The sequence below is a fragment of the Haplochromis burtoni genome, unplaced genomic scaffold (genome assembly GCF_018398535.1).
Source record: "Haplochromis burtoni strain Fernald_Lab_line unplaced genomic scaffold, NCSU_Asbu1 Contig_11, whole genome shotgun sequence".
NCBI lineage: Eukaryota > Metazoa > Chordata > Actinopteri > Cichliformes > Cichlidae > Haplochromis > Haplochromis burtoni.
The window spans coordinates 2,084,607-2,103,335 of NW_024582372.1; the positions used below are offsets into that span (position 1 = coordinate 2,084,607).

At 41.2% G+C, this 18,729-nt stretch overlaps 1 long non-coding RNA gene across 1 annotated transcript; it reads left to right on the forward strand.

Moving 5' to 3' along the window:
• Positions 1 to 228: 228 nt before the first annotated feature.
• On the forward strand, positions 229 to 18,652 carry LOC102289551. The gene is made up of 4 exons (XR_315342.3): positions 229 to 1,174; positions 12,613 to 12,717; positions 14,524 to 14,831; positions 17,681 to 18,652. It is a non-coding gene; the product is annotated as an uncharacterized LOC102289551 (long non-coding RNA).
• The last annotated feature ends 77 nt before the right edge of the window (positions 18,653 to 18,729 follow it).

Consider the following 18,729-nt stretch of genomic DNA (forward strand, 5'->3'; position numbering starts at 1 on the left):
AAACAAAGAATTACTTTCTTTGTTTGTTTGGGGGTTTTTTTTTACCTGATTTTTTGTTTCTAAGAAAAATGAGAGCCACATATGAGGATATTCGTTTAAAATTTCAATAGACTAGTAGCAGTATAATGTCCTTGTAAGTGAATATCAGGCCCTTGTAGAGCAAAATGGAGTATTTTGGTCTAAATAACCTAAAATGTGATGTCCACATATGTAGATGCCAGGTCCTAGAATAACAATGTGTCAAGCATTAAAAAAATCAGGATCAATAAGTACAAATGTGCTAGACATTAATGTCATAGTTTGTGCCTTCAAAGTATCCTGATGGTCATGGCAAGGTCACGTCTTTAGGACATACCGTGTTATTGTGCTGTTACAGTTTCAGCAGTAATCAAATATCAACATACACTCGGATATTATAAAGTTTATCCAAAAAGTTTATCCGAAACATGTACATGTTCAAGTTCAAACAGTTCTTCTGCTTGCCTTCAGGGCATGCAGAATTAAAGCATTTCATTTCAGAGGTCCGCATCTGCACTGAGCATTTCCGATATAACCACTGCTGGACGACACGGTACATGGATTTAAACTGTAACATTATCATAAGGAATGTGGTCCCTTAAACACCGCGGACTGAACAAGTTTGTCTTTTATGAATGAATGAATCTTCTGCTGCCCCGACCTGTAGTTCCGAACCAAACACAACTCTTGAGATGATCCTGCTCATAAAATATTCCCAGATTACCAGACCTCAGTTTTCATGGCCAACAGAACATTAACATGCTTATTGCTCTCGCCGATTATCCTCACTATGTACGGTACATTAGCGAACTGTACGATTGGCCAACCCCCTGCCTGTGCAATCAACAGAGAGCGTGAATGAATGATCAGCCATTAGCAGGTCGGGTGTGAACTGTGAAAATGGGCTCTCACACCAATGACTGCAGGAGGCCTTGATTTGCTTTAGCCTAGCTTAGCAACCTGCTAGCAAGGACCGAGCGGTTGTTAACACTGTGGCAGTGCGTGAGCTAGCGTTAGCCTGCCCAATGTAATGCAGTGGAATACGGACTAGTGTAGCGTGTTGAAGCCCAGTCTAGTGGAGTGCTGTGTGCAAGATCATAGTAAGACTCCTTGCTAGCATATGCTTGTGTTTAATGCAGCGACCTGCTTCTGCATGGTGAGTTTACACATACCCTGCAGTGAAGGTAGTGTGTGTGTGTGTGTGCGTGTGCGTGTAATATCAGTAATCAGTGTACCTCACACAGACAGAGTATAACTAGGCCCGGTGTGGTGAGAGTGGCTGAGACCAGCTCTCTGCCAGCCCAAGTTGACTGTTTCAGCCGCTTTGTGTGTGTTTGTGGTCATGGATACTAAGACTGGAGGCTCCACCTTCAGATGCCGTCTAGGCAGCCAAGGCCCCTCAAGGTCCAGGTAATAGGGAGAGTGTCTTTGTTTGTGCTGTCTTCTCTTCATGCTGCATTTTATTTATTTATTTTAGAGAGTGGGGGGTCCTTTAATACCCCTGTGAGTGTGTGTATGTGTGTGTCCTCCTGCCTGTGCAAATGTTAGTTTAATGCATTTATGACCTTTATGCAGTACACATGAGGAAAGCAAAGAGATGAACTCGGTTATCAGTGTTACAGGAATGCTGCAGAAAGGGTGCACGGAGCTTTGTGTGTGCCTGTGTTTGTGTGGCTCAAGCAGTATTGGTCTGCTCTCTATGATGCTATTAGAGTTACCAGCATGAAGGCAGCAACATGTCCAGGGTCAAGAGAAGATTTCTGATGGACAGGGGGAAAAAAAAAGTGCCAAGTGATCCTTGGTTGCGTTTTGTTGAAGTAAATGTAAAAAAATAAAACACAAGGAAATAGAGAAGGGATTCACTTGTGAGGAAAGTAAAGCAAAATGGGTATTGTGTAAAATGTGACCTTTTGTTGTATCTAATTGAAATAGAAAATGCTGGGAAAAGTAAGAAGGAACTTATTAAACCAGATTTTTAAAACTGTTTTATTCTTTTTAAACTGCTAGAGATAAAGGAGACGGTAGTTCAAACAAGCCAGAGCCAATGGCACATTAGTCACAATGAAGAAATCAAGACCGTTCTGATCATGTACAATTTTCCACTTTATCTTGTTTGACAGTGTTGAGACACGGGCGTGAGAGGGGTGAGAAAGCGTGATACTGTATTTCAGCATCATGCTTATTTGGTTTTTCCACCTTCACACCCCGGTCAAATTTCACGGCGCAGAACCATAGCTGCATGACGGTTCATCGTAGTCCCTCGAATCAGTGGACCAGAGTGGACCCGAGGCCGCTGACTGAGCACACAGCTCGCTGGTATTAGCTCAGCGCGCTGGCGTCTGCAGTGTGCATGGTTAATTCGGCTGTTGTTGTCGCTTATGTGTGTCCCAGTGGAGCCAGGACGCGTTGGTTCGCAAGCCTGGTTTTAGTTCCACTCACTAGTCTACATGCACACATGGAAACTGATGTGAGATCCCTCTGGGCTCTTCCATCACTTCATGTGTGAAAAACCTGAAACTCTTCTCTAATACTGACTACATTAGTTTGGTATTTTGTATTTGATTGATGGTGACCGTTGAGGCTCAGAATATATATATATATATATGTTTTGTTTTTTTCTTTGCACGAGCTTCCAGGTTTATTTCTGAGTTAAAATAATTGGCTCATCTATACTGCAGGCTAATACATTTCCCTCTACATGAACATATTTTGAGATGTAACTCAACTAATTGTAAATTATGCTTATCATTAAACTTTTAAATGATGTGTTTACATTGTATTTGTTTCAGGTGCAATAATAAAAATATGTATGTGTATTTATGGGGCTGATGCAAGACAGTAAGCACGCATATAACCTTACTTTTCAAGGTCAAGCAGCTCTTTCTGTTTTCTATAATGATGACCTCTCTGTTCCCTGTCACTGAACAGCTCAAGGACCTCAGATCCAACTGTCATATTCACATCACAGCACTTACCCAGGCTACCCTGTCCATCACCAGAAACAAACATTTCATTATCATTCTAAATCACTGGCAGATCACTAATTCATCCCTCATGCACTCAGATTTAGGCATATTTTTGAATAATTCAGTGTTATTTGTTCATTCAGTGTTCTTCCTTACATTAACATCTCACTTTCTGCATCCGTACTGGCTCATCTTTGTGATGTGACCAGTGGCTGTGTGATAAGAAGGCTAAATAATGAGTAAGCTTTAAAATAAGTAATGGTTGAGCTTTACTATCAAACTCTCACACTGGGGATTTGTAGATTAGTGTTGCTTTTTGATTCCACACCCTCAATCCGTTGATGTGGCGTTGCATAGATGTTGTTGCCCTGATCATCATTCAGGCTTGGAGTCATAATAATGAGCAACAGGATGGGTGCAGCAAGAGACGGCGAGACAAATACTGGGTGCATGTGATGTTAAGTGTAAACTCTCTTAACTGGATTCACCTGATTTGCGCCTGTTCATGCCCCAGTGTGCTCAGGCATGCTAGCTGTTCAGCACCCAGGCTCATTATAAGGCCTAATTCAATTGACCTGGGGATGTAAACACATCTGTACGCAAATATAAGCGGGCCAATTTGGAGTGCCGCGACACTGAGCTGCAGTGATTTGTTGTACCGAGAGGATAATCAGCACAGAGCCTGAAAAGTAATAGTGAGGAGGCAGTAGCAATAAAGTAGTTACTGTCTGCTCAGGGACAAAAAAAAAGATGAAGGGGTGGTGGTGAGGGGTGGGGGCAGTGCAAGCTCAGCTAGTGTCCCATGCTTACTTGGGTGTAATGACCCATCAGTGGTGACATCTTGTTTCATCAACTTCTGCTTCCTTTCACTTGTCTATCTGGGCTGAGTCTCTCCTTATCTGCTGCCCTTCTCCCCTCCTGCCTACTGAAATCTGTCTTCCTCTCTCGTGTTTTCATTTTCTGTTGGCCTGTATCTACTTCTCCTCTCGGCTAGATTTAAAGGGTTACCCTGAACCACATAGTGGAGGACGTACAGTTTCAGAGCATCTTGTATTCTGTGAGAAGGATCAAAGACCCATTGATTTATTTTTTTTTGAAATCGCTGCTGGCATACAATCATTTAGTCAGATTTTGCTAAATTAGCGGGTAATAAATTTGATTGTGTAATTGTTATACAGATCAATTTAGAGCAAATAGCTGTATTTGAAAGTGGAACAAGCTTGATTAAGTTATCACACAATTTTGATAATCCAGTAATCGTGTAATTCTTTTAAAGCAAAATAGCAAAAAAAAAAAAAAAATCCTCCTGTGACACTAAATTGAATATCATTTGTTTGGGTTTTCATCATATGAGATGCAAGATGCCATCGTGCACCTGTGGAACTGAAATGGATTGTGACAAAACAAGAAAATGATTGCCATAATGACCGGTAATTAAAGTAATAGCTTATCAATTATTTGAATTCTAATTATTGCATGGTTTTAATTTTTTGTATTTAGCAAGCTGGCTTGACCTTCGCTACATGTCGTACCCCTACTGTCTCTCTCCATGTTTTCTGTCTGTATCTAATACACAATATAAATGCACACTTTTTTTATTTTTTTAAATATCCTGGACAGACAGAAGTAAGATAGGTGAAGTAAGAGGAAGCAGTGTGAATCAAAAACAGTATAACGACATTGTAACTGTCTTTGTCAGGTGTGTGTGTGTGTGTGTGTGTGTGTGTGTGTGTGTGTGTGTGTATGCGCGCACATGTACGCTTGTGTGTGTGAATGTGTGTATGGGAAGAGGCACGGGGGCCGAGCTGACGAGGCCTCTCACTGGGATACTGGCAGGCCTTACTTGCCGCAGGCCCAGCTCTCAGCTCCACCTCTGACAGGCTTCATACTTATTGCTCAATGACATTCGATGTTTTCCTTCAGTTTGCTGTAAGATTGATTTCTCAGATATGTTTGAAATATCTCCAGAGCCCTAGAGCGTGGTGACTGGCACAGTGGCACAGAGAAAGAGAGAGAGACAGAGAGGTGGTGCAATCGGGGAGTAGAGGAGAGGATGGTGTGTTCGAGGCTAAGGATAAGTTGTAAGGAAGAAGAACAGTGTAGAATTCTCCAGTTTTGCATGAATGGGAGGACGTCTTTATGATGCTTTTAGCTTTTGAAGTTTTTGCCATCTTTGAAAATTTAGCCAACTGAAAATTTACAACAAAACAGAGAAGCATGAGCTTGTTCATTCATTCAGTTCAGTTTTATTTTTATAGCTCCAAATCACAGAAACGGTTGCCTCAAGGCAAAGACAGTAAGGTAAAGACAATAATACAGTGAACACCCCAACAATCAGATGAGCCCCTGTGAACAAGCACTTGATGACAGCGGGAAGGAAGATCTCGGTTTTAACAGGAATAAACCTCCAGCAGAAACGGGCACAGTCAGGTCTTGGGGGTGAGGGGAGAAAGACAGGACAAAAGACACACTGTAGGAAAGAGATGAATAATAACCAATGATTAAAGTTTGTGTGTAACCAAATAGTACATTTGTAAATCTCATCTTATGTTCAGATAGATTGTTCAATTCATATTATTAAATGCCTGAAAAAAGGGGGTGGCCCAGTGGTTGAGTGTCTGGAGCGCATACCTCAGTAGCATTCTCTCAGCAGTGAGCTTTCAGTTTCAGTTTTTAACCCATTTTTCCTGCCTGTGTGCACTTCCAGTATCGAATGAATGCCTGAACAATCTTCCTCAAAATAATACCAGAAAACAGTAGAAATGGCTTAAAACATGGAATCCTAGAGCTGTGGTTGAGGCCACGATGTGAAGTTTCCTTGTAACAAATAAAATGTATGTATTGCCTTTCATGACGTGAGTGTTTCCATAAAGTTACATGACTGTGAAAAAGGGTGATACTGCAGAAAAATCACAAAAAACCCCCATTGCTCTGTAGAGTTTAAAAGTCCTTTGTCTTGCCAAAGTCCAAAAGTTAAATATTTTCAGTGACATAAAACGCACAATAATAGTGGGTTCCAGAATGAATGTGAAGTTGGAATTTCCGAGTTCGAGTTTGGAATATGAATCTTGAACACCTCCTCAACTTGCATTTCCTACTCGGAAAGTTGGAACAGCCCCAGCAACCACGAGTTAACAATCCAAGATGGCGGCAGCAAACATAAACAGTAATGAAGCTGTAAAACTTGGAATCTGTGCTGCTGCTGCTGCTGTGTGTTTGTGACTCGCTAAATAAGCCGTACTCCTTACTGCAGCAAATTCCAAGTTCCGAGGTATTTTGAATCTCTCCATGGAACCTGATACCTGACAGGCAATTAGTCCAAGATCTGGAGAGGCCTGACGGTCCCTTTAGCGTGGCCCCTGTTGTGGCATCGTACCTCTCTCTCTCTTCCAAGGTGTTTATCCTGTTTGCAGAGGGGCCTGTAATGAAATTTTCCCCTTTGTGAAAATGCATCCTCTGTGCATATTGCATTATGTCACATCTCATCAGTGAGCATTTGATCACATCTACTGCTTTGTTTTCTCTGGAAGAAGGTGGGGGGGTGGGGGGGCACAGATCAACTGTTTTAAACTCTTTAATGCAATTTAACAATGCCACATATTCTTTTCACGTTTCATTGGGGTCCTTTACGTGTGAAATTACAGAGCCTTGCCTAGCCTGACTGACACAGCGCAGCAGAGGCAGGGTCACACCGAAGCGCCAGATGTGGGAGGGAGAGCGAAATTAATTGCTACACATTGTTCAGTGGGTGTATGTGCACCTTTAGTGAATTAACCGCTCTCTGGGTGTGACTGTTTGAATAAGGGGAATTGGGTACGAGGCCTCTCGCTCACAGCTGAAGCCAACGCTAGGCGCTGCATCCAGTTTGCTTATCTGCTCCCTAAATTCACATGCTTAACTTGTCGTTTGTTAGTGCGTAAAGTAGGAAAATATTTCTATGAACAACTCGTTGCTTAGTTGTTGTTCTCAATTTCTTTGTGTTGCTCTAGCAGTTCATATCTAAAGTACATGTATGTCAAATGTATATTTTAAATCTGCTTTAACATCTTTTTAAAGACAAGGAAAATGGCATTTAAATGCAATTTGAATATTCTAGATACTCTGAATCTAAGAAAGAGCCACTTAATTCGCGTGACATATTCAGACAGACAGTTTTAATTGTGATGACCTGAAAGCTGTGCATTAGGTAAAAATGGCAACCCAATTAGAGAGAGTGTCAGCATGGGCCCAATAATGTGAATCTTAATGTTGTCTCTACTGACTTGCATTGCTATTAGGTTAGACAATGAGATTGAGAGCACAGATAATGCACATTAACGACAGTTGGATGGCAGACATGAGGAGCATATGGTGCTCTCCTATGGCCATTTACAAAGTTCATACTATGCTTTCACCCATCTGGAGTATGGCAAGAAAGTCAAGTTTATATTTAAGATTTTGTGGTTTCTATAATTCAAAGAATAAAGCTTAAAATATATTTGATCTTGATTTATTTTTGCTGCATTGATACCCGATTTTGTGGCAGCCATAAGATCTACAGAAAGGCAGTGCATCATCATGTTCCTCTGAGGTCTTACCATCTACACAGCAGATACAAGCCCTAACCCATGCTGCCAGCTTCATCCCTATCAGAGGAACTAACAGTGCCCACTGTAATCACGGGCCTGGCATAGTCTCCAGCATGGAGAGTTTCTCGTGGACCATCCCTTCAGAATAGGTCCTTCCACCTGGACCCCCCCCCCCCCCAAACCCCCCGTCTCTCTATTTTTCTGGGCAATAGGAGGGTGGAAGGTTTGGGGATTTGATGGAGAGATGGTGGGTGAGGGAGGGATTGGGGAGGTAGTGGAGGTGGCGGGGGCACTCTGCTTCCCCTGGGGCTGCCTGCTGGAGCGAGGTGACCCAGCTTGTCGCTCGGTGACCTGTGAGAGGGACATTATGAAGTGTGAGTGGCTGTCACCCTAACCGCTTGTGACAGCACGGCTCCCGGCACAGCTGTGCCAGCCAGAGACCCAGGGCCCATGGAGAAAGGGGGCGGGAGAGAGGACGCTTTGGAAAAGGTGCGGACTTGGGGCGGGGTGTTCAGAGGGTGTCTGTGGTGGGGCAGGAGGTTGGGAGTAGAAGGAGAAAGAAGGTGAGGGTATCAAGGCTCCGTCTCTCATACTGGTGTAATGACTTCATCCCACTGATTCCGCTACTTAACGGATAGCCCCGCAGCTCTTTCATGTCAAAGCCAGTAGATTTGGGCTTTGAGCTACACTACATTATAGCATAGTGACGAAAGTCATAAGACCAGATGTTGTCCTTTAAGCGACCAGGGTTACATTTGTTCTAAGCCTAACTCTCAAAAACAAGGCGTTCTTTATTAGCGTTCCTATTATTTTCGCAGTTTACACAAAGAGCTTACATTTTATTGTCTCTATTGTCATTTTCAGTGAATGATTTACTCAGCAAATGTTTTGCCCCATCAACTTCCCTCAGGATGGCACAGAAGCACAGAAAGCAAACAACAAGAGAAAATGTTTGTTTTTTTATTGTTGTTGTTGTTGTTCTGGCGCTTTCGTCTAAGCTGCTCTTCTTAATGATAGGTTGCAGGACCTTGAAAGGGTTTGTTCAGTGTAGTCCACTGCAAATCTCGAGTAGAAAGGTCAGAGACCTTTGACATGCCTGTGCTGTTATTTACCATCCAGATAAACTCATTAGTTTGTGACTTGACTCGGGGGAACAAAGGTGTTGCCACCCAAGTCCCAGTCAGGATCATTAAGCTTTACTTCTTTTGATGGAGTAATTGGGCACGTTGAAAGATAAAGCAATGGAACTATACATAAGTTTGATTTCTAAGGTAATGCTTAATATATTCTCAGCACATTTATTTTTTTTTATTTTTTATTTTTTGCAATACATCACAGGTGAGTACAGTTCACAAATAACCAACGAGTATTTCACACTATAAAATGCAGATAATATGTATGTGCAGCTTTGAAAGTGTTCTGCAAAGGATGGATGTTCTAATAATCGCCCAGCTTTGCCATTCATCACCTTTTAACACCCATGATATCACAGCCCTAATCAAAATTATCTTTAAAAAAACTGATGTAATTTATGTATTTCCTTGTGATAGCTTACATTGTTTATATGGCTGACTTCACAAAATCTTGTGAGGCTGTACAAGATAAACTGTGCGGGCCTCTAGGTAAACATTGTGAATAAATGTAGGTGGTCAGAGTCAAGCAGATGACAGTGACTTTAAAAGATGTCTTGCACTGACTGATTCCTGACTGATTGAAAGAAAAAATTGGAAAATGTACTCCTCTTCATTTCAGACCTATGCAGTTTTAAAACATGACTTTGGTTCTTTGACCAGAGTGCAGTAGATTATCAGCAGGAAGATAAAATTTTAGGGGAATCAACTGTTAAAAGGGGTTTCACCTTCTGCCTCCCAGGAATATTATCTCATGCCATATGGAAAAGTCCCAAAGCCTAGTGTCAGTGTCTGACAGTTGTAGACAGCAATAACCCCACTTCCTTGTGGCTGAGCACGCAATGTGATTTCCCTCAGCAGGTCTCTAATTTCCCTAATCACTGTACAATGCAAATAGTCTCATTTACACATGGATGAGCAAACCAAGAAACACAGAGCCTCATTGATCTTAAGGTGTTCACAGGAACCAAATGAACTCGTATGTCTTATTTTATTTTCATGTGTATATCTTGAATGTGCCAGCATAGAATAGACACATACTTTTTGTTTATAGCTACAATTTGGATATCTTTGCCAACCTTAGTTTATGTCATCTGTTACCGAGAAGACTCATTTGTCGCACCTCGCTGCAGGCTGCAAACAAAAAAGATGATATGAAATTGTTCTAATTGAGTAATAGTGCTGGGAAAGAGTCATTATCTCACAGAAACACAGCGTCTAGATTAAAATATCCCAAGTGAAGCTCACTTAACCAGTCAGCTTAGTTAACTACAGTGGCTAAAGTTAAAAAAAATAAAAAGAATAACGATTTTGGTAAAAAAAATAAAGTTTATCGTTTTTGTTTTTTCTAAAGAACAAAGAGCCTATAAAGAAAGCCATACAAGGCAATACAGCCATGAGATATGATTGTGAAATATCTTGGCAAGTTTTATATAATTTTTTTCTTCACCTTGTAGAATAAATTGTAACCTTAGTAAATTCAAGCAAATACTATACATCTCTCGGGCAGCTGGTCCAAAGTGAATGTATGCACTATTGTGTTGAGGAAAAACCTTGTTAATTCATAGTTAATTTTATTTTAGTTATGTACTATTACCAAACAATGAAATAGTAGTTAACATTTATTGATTTGTAGAAAATGTCTGTTTGAAAAGTTGACACTAATATTTATAGATGTCTCGAAATGGTAATTAAGTGTGGTATAATTTGATAAAATAAAGCATTTAAAAATCACGTAATCAAGGAACAAATTATATTGTAAATTCATTTGACCGTTCTGACATAATAACCTGGACACCCCAACAAAATGACTGCAGAACCACAGACTGTAATACAGCGTCCAAGTCCCGTACGCAAATATCAAATGCATCTAAATGATATGTCATTAAAAGAACCAGAAAGGTTACAAACTGTTAGATGGTTAATGCTGACACATCTGATTTTCTCAGAATCCACCTTTTGACATTGGGCAAGAAAAAGTGGAAGTAAATGCTACTTTTCAGGCATAAAATTCAAATTGATGTTCAGAATGTGTATAAGTGGTTTACATTAAACTATCAGACTTTTGAAGTGAATCCCACCTCACACACATGTCACAAGACAAACACAAAAGGTCATCTTATGCTTATAATGACAACCCATTTTCATCATAATGTCATTGTTTAATAGTGAAATATTTACTTGCTTTGTATTCAGTCTTCTTTTAACTTTCTATGACTATGCTGTATCCCTCTATCCCCGCTCTGTATCTAAACCTTTCCCCTTTACTCCACACCTCTCTCTCTCTGCATCCCTCTGTCACAGCTGACCTGTGTCCTCTCTCTGCAGGGCCTCTCCTGGTAGCGCCCAGCTGGCGCGCTGGGCAGAGGCAGGAGGTAGTGCCAGCTCTACTGGTGCAGAAAGGGGCACACCAGGCAGACAGGCCCAGTGTCAGCAGCAGCATGCTATCCCCCTGGCTGCCATGTTCACAACACACACATATGCCCACATATATCTATATATTGCCGTAGCCTGAATGCATGCACACACCAGCATCAGTGGACCAATGCCAAATGGGTTTGGTCTGACTGGGACCTAGTTAACTGGGACAAAACATTTGTTTACACACTAGACTAGTGAAAACAGGCACAGAGACACATTGAACCACGCACACATTCACATGGGAGGGCATGCAGCGACAATGCTGCATAAAGGAAAACCAGCACTGTCTTTTCCAAACTCCTTAATGATTAGTTTGACAGATCTTCAAGTCAGCCTGTGGTCCGTTGTCCCTGAAGGAGTGTGAGTTATACGGTGCAAGTAATAGAACACATATTGAACTGTGTGCATGTTATTGACTTGTAGAAGTCTTCAGGGTCAGCACTGGAAGCTGGTTGTAATTAAGAAGATGGGGACTTGGCCTCCTGCCTGTAGTTACCCCTGCAAGACTTCAGCCCAGGGTTTGCCTATGCTCTTACTATTGATTTAACTTGACCTTCTTCTGCCAGCAAGTGTATTAACCCAAGTAAAACCTTACAGCCCTGAGATCAGATCTGCAGTAATTACGATCAGCAGGGAGAGGAGGAAAACATATTGCACCTCGACGTACATCATTTTGAAACTTGCGAGCTCAGGTGGCTTGAATTTAAATGTCAAGATGTATACAGACTAATGTGGCAACACTGTGACATATATAAGTAATGTGAGGTTTGGAATCGTTCATAGTGTAGTGTATTTGTAATCTTAGATTCATATGGCATATTGTTTGTTTCTGCATAGGATTTGGCTGATTTGCATACTGTTTGATTATCAGAGCCTTGCGTATTCAGCCAAACTTCCTCACTGTTGTTTGTATGTGTGTGTATTTTGACCTCTTTACACAGAGAGCCCCCCAATTGTGCCCCAGCAGCCAGCCGAGCTCAGTCAAGCGAAGCCTATATGCTCACTGGCATTTCACACACCCAAACGCGTGCATGCAAACACACATGAATATCACTTATCCAGCTGGGCTCGAATGCCGCACACTCTCTCACTGTCATACACACACACACGCACATTACTTTAGATATGGAAATAGTGGTTAGGGTGTTATTCCCTAATGTACACCTTGTATAGCACCTCTGTCCAACAAAAAAAACCCAACCTCAGTCACATCTCCACTCCAATCAGTCCAACTCTTGCTTCACTCTGCAGGTCGTCCCACCCTTTGCCATTACCAGGATTTGAGGCACACTTCCGCCTTAAAAGTTGTACACCACTACCTTTGATAATCAAGATGGAACCTAATTGAGCTCACCCATGCAGAAGATGCTCTCGCCTTTTTCGCGCGCACACACTTTTTGAGGAGATGGGGGCCTATACTGTTTCAGCTCATCCAACTGTGAGATTCTCCTTTCCCCTTTCCAGTCCTGCCATCATCTCACTAATGGTGTTTCTATCTCTTCTCCATAGGAGGTAAATGAAGCTTTTAAGCAGGGCGGAGGGAAGGGGGACCGCTGAAAAGATTAATTGACTTTCTACAGAGCTTCACTTATCCTCCTCTGGCACCTTTGACTTGTGAGTGTATTTGTGTTTGGATTACATGATTATATCACCGTCATTGCAGCAATTTGTGGTTTGTTCAAAAACTGTTTGAAAATATCAAACTGTGTCCCATCAGCCATTTCATCCACAGTGGCTACTTGATAACTCTCTGTACAATTAGAGCAAAGATTGGTGGCATTCGTGGTTAAATTGTTTGTGATTATAAATGAAATGAACTTTTTTCCAGTTAAATTTATATGTGAGTGAAGCAATACGCAGAGTAACATCAGTCTGGTATTTCTTATTGTTTCTGTTCCCTTTTAGGACCATAATTCTGGCACAAAACTAGCTACACGAATGGATAAGTGCAGGTTTGATGCCTTGATTTAGCCTGAGTATCCTCAACACTATTAAAAAACTTTAATGCCACTTTAATATAGAATTGAATTAAAGAGCCAGATAACAACCCTGCAGCAGTCCATAAAGTTTGACATCACATAAAGTATGTACAGAAATATACTGCTGAAGTTGAGCACTTGGGACTGATGGTGGAAAAAATGAATGAACAATGTACATTTTAATTTTAAAACTTCTGTAGTAAGACACTAATATAACTGAAGAGTTTATACTTAACCCTGTTGCACCGAAATCTTTTGTTGTGTTGCCTTCATATTGCTGTACTTATTTTATTTCTTAAAATCTGCACAGGATTTCTTACAAATTTAATGAGTATAAAGGGGTAAATATTTTTCCCTCCTTTTGATTTAGCTGCTGTGCACCAGACACCATTGCTACAGCAGACATTGTTGTTTTATTCAACACTGTAACATATCCTTCCTTCAGAAGCTAAGTTGGCTTGAAATTGCTTTGATGAGCAGTGCAACAGAAAAAGGCTGGGTGGAGTCTACTGCATAGACTACAGTGTGCCACGTATCGCACCTGTTTGTCACAGAGCTCTGGCATATAGCTGGGAGATGTAATTCGTATTGTATTAATTGTAAGATACAAAGGGTGAATTATAGCATAACACCAATACAAGGAAAGTTCTCACACAGTTTAAAATGACAACAAATCTTACACCTGGACTCATTCTTATGCAGAACCTCTAATGTACAGTTAACTGATTTTAGAGTCCCTCTCTTCCGGCCTGACACATGTTCATGGACACACACACACATGTAATGAAAGGTAATGCATCTGCTACTCATATAGAGAGAAGTCTGACTATGTATGCCGATGTGATGAGAGTGCGAGGGAGAGAGAGCAGAGAAGCCAAATGTGTGAAAGTACTGAGTTCGCTCCCTACCCCCATCTTCCTGCTATAAACTCTACCACCCACAGCTGCACACACTTCTCCTGTCACGGTGATAATCTCTTTGTCAGGAGCCGTCTGTTAGAGATTTGTCCGTCTGATTCGGTGAATGTCCGAGTGGCAGGTCGAGCTGTAATGCCACAGGGTGTCCAAGGGTCTGTGTCTCTGTGTGTGTGTGTTTATATGCATGTACGCACATCCAGTGCCATAGGTGGTGGGATATCTGTCCCTGTCAGTGTGTATATCCCTTTTCTTTGGACCTCTGTTTTGTGACAGAAGAGGAATGTTGGAATATAAAGGCAAAGATGTAACTAAAGAGGAGACTGTTATAATGTGAATTATTAGCTGTTCTAACTTTGAAGTGATTCCTACAGTGAAAAAGTGAGCCATGTGAAGCTGCAATTTGGTGACGTACTCGTTTAGCCATGTTATGGCCTCTAACCCTCGTGCTAACACAGTCAATTTGGATTTAACCCAGATGTTAGCGCTACCTACAGATGGCATAACATGTCATCCTTTTCCAACAGGCTATGGTTATAGCTGCTACCCCAGCAGGATCCCTTCTTGTCAGCCACTAATGCTGTGACTGACATCCATCAACTATGAGCCACCACAAGATGGGTAAACATGATAGAGGGCAAGAACTGGTTGTGTCCCGGCCATTTGAATGACTCCTCAACTGAAATGAGGGTAACCTGGATGGCGACGTCAACACAGACCTCAATTTAGACAAAATTAAGGAGGACAAGGATGACACCACCTTCCAGCAGTTGACCTGGCGTGTATTTACATTTCTCAGGAGGTGCACATCAGAAGAAAGGGTTCCGGTTATGTCGTAAGTTACGATGTACATCTGACGCAGAACTATAATTTATGTGTTACTGCAGATTGATCTCACTATACAGCAAAGTCAGCATGTTCCCTTAACATTGTCACACTGTTTATCAAGAAAAGACTTGGAAGATATGAATCCAAGCCTTGTACTCTGGTATAAAATGTATGTAGTTTATACACTTATTCCATGCTCTTCCTGTGGAGGAGTCCAAGGCTGTGGGTGAGCCTTGCAGTCTCTGGTGGGACAGTCCAAGACTGTCCCACCAGAGACAGGTTAAACCTGTCAATCATGGAAGGCTGGAGTCATGGACGTACCCTGTGTCCCGCCAATGGTCTTTTGTGGCCCAGTCTTGGAGAAAATGAAAGACAGAAAGACGGAGAAGCTTTCGTCCTCTGCCTACCACAAAAATCAAATTCACAACCCCACCAGGTGCATAGAGCTAGCATTGCAGCTCCAGCAGTGGCAGTGAGGGATAGGCAAAGTGGAGTTAAAATGCAGAGAGAAGGAGAGTGCGTCCCAATCTGCTCAGGAGGCCAAGGCAGGCAGAAACCACAAGGCTTTGGGGTAAAGCATTTATTTCTAGTGGTGGCTGCAAGAAACTTGTCATGCCCAAAGGAGGGTAAGAAGAAGCGTTTGACCTAACGTTTAATCAGTATTCTGTATCACCTCATGAAGGGATGGAAAGGGTAAACTAATGCCCTCATAGTTTATGATTCAGGTGCTTCTGCAGTTCCCAGTTTATCAGGTCTTTCTCGTACTGCTTTCCATTTGAATTGGGAAGCCAGAAAGTTCAACTTCTAAATTAGAATTTGCAACTGGAATGCCCCCTCAACTCAGATTTCCAACTCAGAAAGCTGGAGAGCGCTTCCAGCCCTGATTTCACAATCCAAGATGGCAGCAGTGAACATATACAGTAAAACTGTAAAACCTGTAATCTGTGCTCACACTGTTGTGTGTGACTCATTACATAAGCCATGCACAGCCAGCTTCTATCTGTGAGTGCACACACATTGCAAGTTTTGTGATGTATTAGTGGCTCTAACTTGCCTAGGGAGTATAAAAAATATGTTTTTTTTTTTCTTTCTCTTCTGACTACTGCTACTACTACTCTTCCCAACTCCAATATCTTACTTAGGTGGATGGAATCCAGCATCAGTCTCCATCCCCTCTAGTTCAAAGAGAGGAGATGCTAGGACAAATGACAGTGCCACCAAGCACCCCTTCAGTATCATCATGCTCAGGGGGTAACAAAACAATGAAAGTATTCTGCAGCCAGGCAGTTTGCCAATTGTAGGGTGTCCAACCAAAAACAAAAACATAACAAAAGAAACTCTCTTTCCCTTCATCCCCAGCAGGAGGAGCTCCTGTTCTTTTTAAGGGCAAGGAAATGGAAAAGGCCCCCACTTCTTGGCTTGGCTTGAGCATATGTCATTTCTCATGTCCCAAAAGCACAGACTACAGTTTGCTGTGAAACTACCAAAATGTTTTACTTCAGTAGCCAGCGGCTATATTTCAGACATCTCTGCATGCAGGTGATCAGCAGAGGTCTCCCAAAGAGGAAGCTCAGAAATGGCATTTAATATTGCCATTTAAAAAAAAAAACCCAACTAACAAACAAACAAACAAACAAAACTCTGACGAAAAGCAGGGTTATCTCTCGCTGAATGTATTAAACACTTACAAAAGTACATGTACATTGAGAAAGAGTGCTTGGGCCTGTCAACCCCTCCATCCAGGATGAAAGCTACACTGGCTCAGCCAACGCTGGAAGTCAGAACCTCAGGTTCGGCCTAGCATACTGTAGCTCAGCTTCTGGAGGGCTGATGCAGTCTGGTTGTGGGGTACATCTCACATAGAATGAGGATGTGGATCTAGGACTGCAGCTTGACTGGTTTGTCATTAAAAGACATGGTGTTAAGGTGACTGTACCAGGTGATTTCCTAAGTGGAACACTTCACTTCCCAGGGATTTCATAAAGTAACAGTGTTTCTTGTTTTGTTTTGTTGGGTTTTTTGTTGTTGTTGTTTTGTCTTTGCATCCATCTTGGTCTTCCTCATCTTTATGACAATATGAAATAGCTTTTTAAAAAAAATAAAAAATAATGTAGCGATGAGGCAACCAAAATACTGCAAATATTAATGTCTTAACTTTACAGAAAAATGTCATGTCCCTTTCAACAACACCACTGTTGGTACTAAATCAGAAAGTTGCTTACATAGGCATTTGAAAACTTGCATATTGCAGGGTGCTAACCTATATCAGGTGCTAACCAGTTTTCCAAATCGTGGTTTACTTAAATATCCACAGATTTAAAATAATAATAATAATAATAATAATAATAATAATAATAATAATATGATATAAAATCCTAAGACCAAAACCAATCATTTGTATTTTTCCATAGTCATAAGGTAAAGTTACAAAGATTTCAATAAATTCAAAATGGCGATATGCTCTTAAGATTCTAAGTACATTTTTGAAGTTCTCCCCTTATGAAAAGATAACATAAAATCTGACAAAGCTGTAATTGCCGGGTTGAGTTATTGTTTCTCAAAGCTCTTGTTCTTTCTTTTGCCTTTCATCTCTCCCCTCCCGACACCTTCTCCTTGCTATGTCTGTTGTTTGGTCTCCTCTTGTCACTCCACTGCAATCATCTTCACAGGGGGGCTTGTCATCTGTATCTACTCATATCCTACAATCCCTTTTGCTCCGAGCACTACTGCACTTAAATGTCAGGGCTGATGAGCCCGCCACACCCACCTGACACATCAGCTCAGTGCCTGCTAAAAGCTTTTATGGTGTGCCTGGTGGTTGATATAAATTAAAGAGTTTTCCTTCTTCTTTTTCAGGGATTATGGCTCTAAAGGGACAACTTCAAGTAAGCAGTGGAAAGAGAGCAAAAGGATGGACTATGATTGGTTGCCATCTAGTGGCTTTAACTCTGGCTTGCTGCTGCTGCTGCTGCACCATGAAGGTTTAAAATGTTGGGTTTAGTAGGTTTCACTCCTAAAAAAGGCAGGTAATAAGAGATTTCCTCTACCCCTCACAGGCAAGTTGGTGTCAAACATTTTTCTCAGTATTTGTAGATATTAGGAAATGGTTATTAATGACTGGAAAATAATTTCTTTTGGTGTGACCCTTCTTATTAAATATAAAACTACACTGACTTCACAGCAATTAAATGGAACAGGACCTTTTGTTTATGTTATGAAAATATAGATTTTTACAAGCCAAATCCTTATTAGGCAATGGCTGATTGATTGCATGCAGGTTAATGTCATCCATCACGTTACTGGGAGCGCTTCTGTCACAAGTCAGAATAACAAATCAAACCAGCTCTTCATACACTTCAATGTCATTTTCCGTTCTTTTCCTTTATTTGTAAAACTTTGGCATTCTGGCCAATATCTTCAACAATTGGCTGGGTATAGACAGTATGTACACAGCAATGGATGCACAACACAATGTAATATGTACAGTCCCAATATATTTGCTAAACAATATATCGGTCTTCCTGGTTGCTGACAGTTGTACAACCAAGCCTGCTGATACAACATACTGTTGGTTTTGCACAACAGTACGTACAGTCTAAATTAATAAACAATATATACAACATTACTTTTACGGTTGTACAACACACATACTCGTACTGCATACTTATAGTTTCATCAGTTCGCCAGCCACACCTTTTGCCGTTGTGCAGTGCAACAAAACCCACAGTTTTTGAATTGGCAAACAAAACTGTGTCCAGAATGTATTGTCTCTACTAGAGATGGCACGATACCACTTTTTTATGTCCGATACCGATACCGATATCATAAATTTGGATATCTGCCGATACCGATATGAATCCGATATAGTGTTTTTTAATCAACAAAACTGTTTTTTTTAAATATCT